The following is a 6,402-nucleotide window of genomic DNA, read 5'->3' as shown; positions in this document are numbered from 1 at the left end:
AAAATAGAAATTGAATAATCCCACAGAAAAATAAAGGGAGGAGGTGGTGTTGCCCCTCTCGGGTCAATGCCCCCAAAAATCACCACCTCACTCCCTATTTAAAAAAAATTTTCCTCCACAGTGCCCCAATGCCCACCATCTTAAAAATAAACCATCTATTAAAAACATGCCCAAATACCCAAATCACAGACTACCTTTAAAAAATTATTTCCTAAAAAAAATTAAATTTTACATTTTTTAAACTTATTATCAGATGATGAAAAAATCATCAGCAAAGAATAATTTTTTTAAGGGAGAAAAAACTTTATACCTTATAAGATTGATGAATAAATAGGACCCTTTGCTTAATCCCTTTGGCCACATCCGCGGGTTTTGATAGCCAAAAAATCCAACAAAGAAAAAAAGAAAGAATCTTTTGATCTCTCTACCATCGATACCCTGGTTCAGTCAAATATAGCGCCATAAAAACCCCCCAATTTTTTCTATCATGGAAGCCGGGGCTTCCATCAGCCAAGGGCCAGGGCGCCGGAGGGGAGGTACGCAGGGGTTTAAAGAGTCCTTGTTAAAAAAACCCCCTTTTTTTCTTTTAATCCCGACGGCTCCAAGACAGATAGTGTGGGGGTGCGGTTATGGTCACTGAATTTTGAACAAAAAGTTCAGATGCCGAATCATACATCGATTTTTTCTTGCTAAATTTTTTGCATTGAAAAAGCTATTGATTTGCACTATGACGACCCACGATAGAAAGTAATTTTTTCAGTTTCCCTTAAGTTCACTTAAAGCCATTAAATCTTAAAACCCCCAAAAAATAAATTCTGGGAATTTTTTGAAAGCTACATGGTGCCAAAAAAATCAATCAAGCTAATAGGGGTACCGGCCACTTGGTATCCATGGCAATGAGCAGGCTGACAATTACCCGGGTCAACTGAGATCTGGCCCTTAGCATATCCGTAAAAATTCAGTGTTTTGTGTCCCTTATAAAAGCAAAAATACATCTCCTTTGGAAAGTGAGTGGCCCGCCTAAACTCACAAAAAGACAAAAAAAAAAATAAAAATTTGGGGAATACATCCCCAGAAAAGATGGGGGGAGGGGTGGTGTTGGCCCGATCGGGGGTAAATGCCCCCAAAAATCACCCACCTCACTCCCTATATTCAAAAAAATTTTCCCCCAAAGTGCCCACAATGCAAACCAGACAAACAGAAAAATCACACCCTAAAACATGCCCAATATACGGAAAAACAGAACCCTTAAAAAAATTTTTTCCCAAACAAAAAAACAAAGTTTTTTACACTAAAAATCTATTTCAGATGATGAAGAATCATCGTAAAGAAACATTTTTAAAGGGGACAAAATTTTTAGACCTTTAAAATTTGTAAATAAAAGGGATCCATTGGCTTAATACCTTTGGGCCACATCCGTGGTTGATGCCAAAAAACCCAAACAAAGAAGAAGAAAAGAATCTTTTTTCAGCACTCGTTTTTTAAATTTTTTTGATGAGAACAAACCTTGTTTAACGCGCGAAATAAACAATAACTTGTGCCACAAATTTCCCCCTGGACCCGGGGGCCTCTCGTCTCGCTGGGCATTATTGCTTCTGAGTTTCGTAAAAAAATAAATTAAAGTAAAATCCTGTAATTACAGAACATTATTGTGCTTTGAGCACCTTCAGTCTCTAGATTTGCAGGTACACGAGGCTACGTAGTCGTAGTCAGCACCCCACCCAGACCCCAGCTCTCTTCTACCCCAGGGTAGCCCTTCGGGCTTTGACCCCTGGGTAGGGGGGCCCGTATTGGGGCCCTTTTGGGCGCACTTTTTTCCCCTTTCTAAAATTTTCCTTCTCATTGATTTCCCTAGCCTACCGGGAGTACCCTTGTGGGTCCCGTATTGCCTGGGGGGGGGCACCGACTTACCGTCCTTCGCATGGGCAAGTTCGGCGGAAGGGGAGGCCTCCCAAAACTCGATCCTCTCTGTGGACTGAAAAACGAACCGGGCTTCCACGGGGGGGTAGGGACGAAATACTGATTTACTCTCTTAGCTATTGCTGTTAGGTTGATACAAAATTAAGACCCCTTTTGCCCCTTTCAGGAAAAAATTTTGAGAAAAGGGGTCGGCCTGGTCCGTACCCGGGATGAATGATACCCCGGCTACCCCCTCCCCTAAAGGAGGGGGGGGCGACTCATGACCGTCCTAAAAAATTCGACCTGATCAATGGACCCTTACTTGACAACCAAAAGACCACTTTTCAAAATCCCCACCGGAATGAAGGGTTGGGAATGAAAAATGCGTAAAGAAAATCAATCGCTTTTGACGTGAACCCCTTTATCATCAAAAAGGTCCTTGATGGCAAGTGGAGGGCGTTTTTGATTTTGTAAAAAAATTGCGAGATGGAAGCCCTTGTAAAAGTAAAATACCCCCCCAGTTTAAAGGATTTACTTAAGCTGGGCAAATTCATGACTTCGATTAAAGAAAACATTCCTTTTGGCCCAAAATACCTGTAAGGGAGAAATCTTTCACGGGGATTTGAGGACGATGGAAGAAATGAAATTCTTGAGAGCATGAAGGCCCAAGATAGTGGACGTTCATTGTAGACCAAAAAGGAGGGGAAAAATGTGCGAACGAAAACGGCTTTTTTTTTTGACCTTTGCTTTGAATAAATTTCCCAGAATATGTCAATGCTTTTATGACGGTTCAAGAAAGACCTTATACCCAAAAAAGCCAATGCATTGAAAATAGATCCCAAAAAATTGGGAACACCTCTTTAAGATGTATTGATAAAGCTCAAGTAAATTTGATCCCGTAAAATGTCTGAAGCCCATGACACCTTTAAATGTACTAGCCGATTTCCAAATGTGCTAATTGGGGGGTTTCCCATCAGTCGGGATCTGCTGATGTGCATCCAAAGAAGGGAAACCGAGACTTAGCATATATGGAAAGAGAAGTATTTATTCTGAAGCAAGAGGAAAGTAAAGTTTGACACACAACCCGATATTTCCTATGCTGAAGCAGAAACTAACACCCCCTTTTGGCAAGTAATGTCAGTCAACAGCTTGCAGCAAAGGGAAAAAGAAATTGCTAAATTAAACAGACCGTTAAAGAATTAAATTTTAAAAGTTATCACCTGCCCAAAATTGGTTGTCAAATGACTGCATCAACCCAGTCTAAACTCATAAGGGGATGAACTGAATCACATCCGAGCGCCCCTTTCCCCCTCCGGGTACTCCTGTGGGGAAACTTCGTCTGGCTCGCGATGGGTTTCTCGTGAAGAACAATCCAATCTGCCCCCGTCGTCCCCCTATGGGGAGGTGCAGGACTGGGGGCTTCGTCCCCAAACCATCCCGAGAGAGGCCCCGGGAAGCAGGGAGGGAGGCGTCTCCCCCCCCAAAAAAGAAGAAAAAAACTGGTAAAGGGCCCTTTCCCAAAACCCCATAAACTAATCTTCGCGTCGACCTTTATAAAAGAAACTGCGAAGCCCCCTTAGATTAAAGTAAATACCTTAAATTATTAGCCTCGTCCTATGCCCCCGATATTAATTCTCCAAGAAACGCTTTAAACACCTCATCTCTGACACGTTTCGCTGAGGAACTACCATTTATGTCAAGGATCGGGGGGGTTTGGGTGGAGGCGGAGCCGCCATGTACATCCACCAAAACCCCCCTTTTTCAGAAAATGCTATTGATTTCTTTTGGGTTTGTCGCATACAATAAAAAATTATGGCCTATCTGGCATAGTTCACTTTATTGTCCCCCTGATGCAGTGATAGCCTATAGAGCTCTTTTTTTTAGGAAAGTCTGCCCCAAAAAAAAAGTAATTTTAGCCGTTTTTAAGCTCATCATACGTTATGGGGGTTTCCCCCCGGGGGATGGTAGAGGTGACAAGTAGTTTTAAATTCTTAAAGAGTCGATTTTGTCCTTCTGAATGATGGTAGCCGACGGGGTGGACGATAATACCCGGTAATTGAGCTTATTGACTTATCACTGGGCTCTTCATCAAAACAGCCAAGTGCCCGGGCACACCCTTTACGACTCGTTGGGGGCGATCATTTTTCCTATTTTTTTTAAAATTCATGCGACACCGTGGAACGCCTTTAGCGCCTAAATTTAAAGTAAAAAAGAGCAAATGGATGCCTTCACAAGGAGGTCAAGCTCGAACTTTTTGGAGAAACCATTGATGTAAATAAACCCTATTTTGAATTCGTTATAGAAACGCATTGCTATCCCTTCCTAAAAATTCGACAATACGTTAAGCATAGAGTTCCATGGTGGACACCAGATTGCCCCAGGGCGCTGTGCCGACGAAAAAACCCCACAGGCTTTTCAAAAAAAAATCACAAATGAAACTTTTGCAACTACAAACTAGCAAGAGCTAGGGGTCGTAGAGTAAAAAAGACAAACAAAAAAAGACTCCCGGGGGAGCTTTGTCTCTACAAAACAATAGCAATAAAAAATATCGGAGGTTTGGTCACATCAAAAAAATCAAAAAAAAAAAATCATCTTTTAAAAAACAAAACATCACTGAAAGGGCAAAATTTCGATTCACCTAGAACATTTTCTAAAGCCTCGCCAGGGATTCTCTATACAAGCAGCTCAGCTAATTACCATCCCACCCTTTCCCGACCATCAAGGAAAAGGCTAGCTGCAAAACCCAAATTTACTTTGCCACAGGGATGACTTTGTTACAATAAAGACTAACAATGTGAGCTTTCCAGCCCTAGAACCCCTAGAGGAACATCCCCAGGCCCCGATAGATTCGATATGAGATGATGAACTCTTAAAGATGACATGATTTTAAATTCAGAAGTGTCAATGAAATTTTTGGGAAAAATCACACTTTTCCAAAATCATGGCAAAATTCCCCACATCATTCCCTATTGAAAGGGGGGGGTAATCCCAGACTTTCCATCTCCTCCGCCCAATTCGTTGACAAGTTTTCTTATGCAGGTCAGGAACGAATTGTTAACATAGGCTATTGCATTTTTTTAAAATTCCCCTAATTTTTCTAGTTGACGGCAGTGCGGCTCCGCAAGGGACGCCAAAATCTCGATAGCTAGTAAAGCGGACAGTCATATTCAAGAGGGCCCTTTCCAAAAAAAATTTTTTTATTTCAGTATTTTTTTGATTAGAAAACCTGGGCATGACATGGCGATTGGCCTACTCAGAAAACTTTATGCTTTTTGGATTACGTGGAAACTTGCCTTGTTTTATTTAAAATTCATTCTGACAGAAAGTTTGCTGTCAAATTATTTTCCCACAATGTCCTTTTTCGGACTTTTTGTCAGGCAAAAGGTCCCACAAAGGGAAATGTTTTTTTCACCAACTTATTTCTATGATATCAAAGACATCTTACCAGCTCCTCCTCGGAATCTTAAATATCATGTACCTGATGTTGTGCATTAGGGGATTCCGCAAAATGCAAATTCTCAGCAAATCGCATCCAATTGGCATGGGTAGATTCATAAATGGGCCTCCAGTGGGGGGTTTTAAATTTTTCCCTTCGAAAGAGTATTGGGGTAATTTTTTCACGTAGGAGAAAAACCGAAAATCAGGTTTCTCTAGACACCACCCAATACCTATTCAAAATTTTGCTAATTTTTTGGTTACTTTTTTATAGTAGATAAAAGGAAAAAAGGACCACTGGTCAAAAAATTTAAAAATAAATGTCAAAGAGACTAAATTTATTAATGCATTTCTGGTTAAAAGGGAGCTGATAGACAGTCTTTGCTAATGGTATTAAAGCCCTGATTAGGTCTAAAATAATTTGGGGGAAACGTGTATGGTTGGTATCGAGAACAAATTTGAAAGGTTTGGAGTGTGCAGAATGCCTGTTTTTCGTGTGCTGAAACTTTTTTTCCTTGATAAAGCCATTGATTTTGCACTATCGACGACCCAGATAAATTTTTTTTTTTCAGATCATTAAATTCACTTAAGCCATTAAAACGTTAGAAAAAACCCCCAAAAATGAACTTCGGGGAATATCTTCGAAACTAAATGGCCAATAAACAATCAAGCAATATGGGTACCAGACCACTCTGGTATCCATGGGAATGACAGGCTGCAAATTAGCCGGTCCCTCGATCTGACACTACCATATTCGTACAGATTCAGGGTTTTTTTTCTCTCATAAAAAAAAAATACTCTCCTGTGGCAAAAGGGGGGGACCCAAATACAAATTTCATAATAAAATCATTCCTACAATAGAGCCGTGGGAGACAGCCACAGAAAAAAAGGGAGGAGGGGGTGTTGGCCCGCCCTTTGGGGCATGCCACAAGATTGACACCCTCACTCCCTACTAGAAAAAATTTCCCTCCACGGTGGGCCCCCCAAAGCAACCTAACCCTACCATCCCCACCTCTTAATATATGCACCCACTGTACAAAAAGTAGAGAACACCTTAAAAAATTTTTC

The sequence above is a fragment of the Penaeus monodon genome, chromosome 14 (assembly GCF_015228065.2).
Source record: "Penaeus monodon isolate SGIC_2016 chromosome 14, NSTDA_Pmon_1, whole genome shotgun sequence".
Taxonomy (NCBI): domain Eukaryota; kingdom Metazoa; phylum Arthropoda; class Malacostraca; order Decapoda; family Penaeidae; genus Penaeus; species Penaeus monodon.
Note: the sequence above shows the minus strand (reverse complement) of the source record.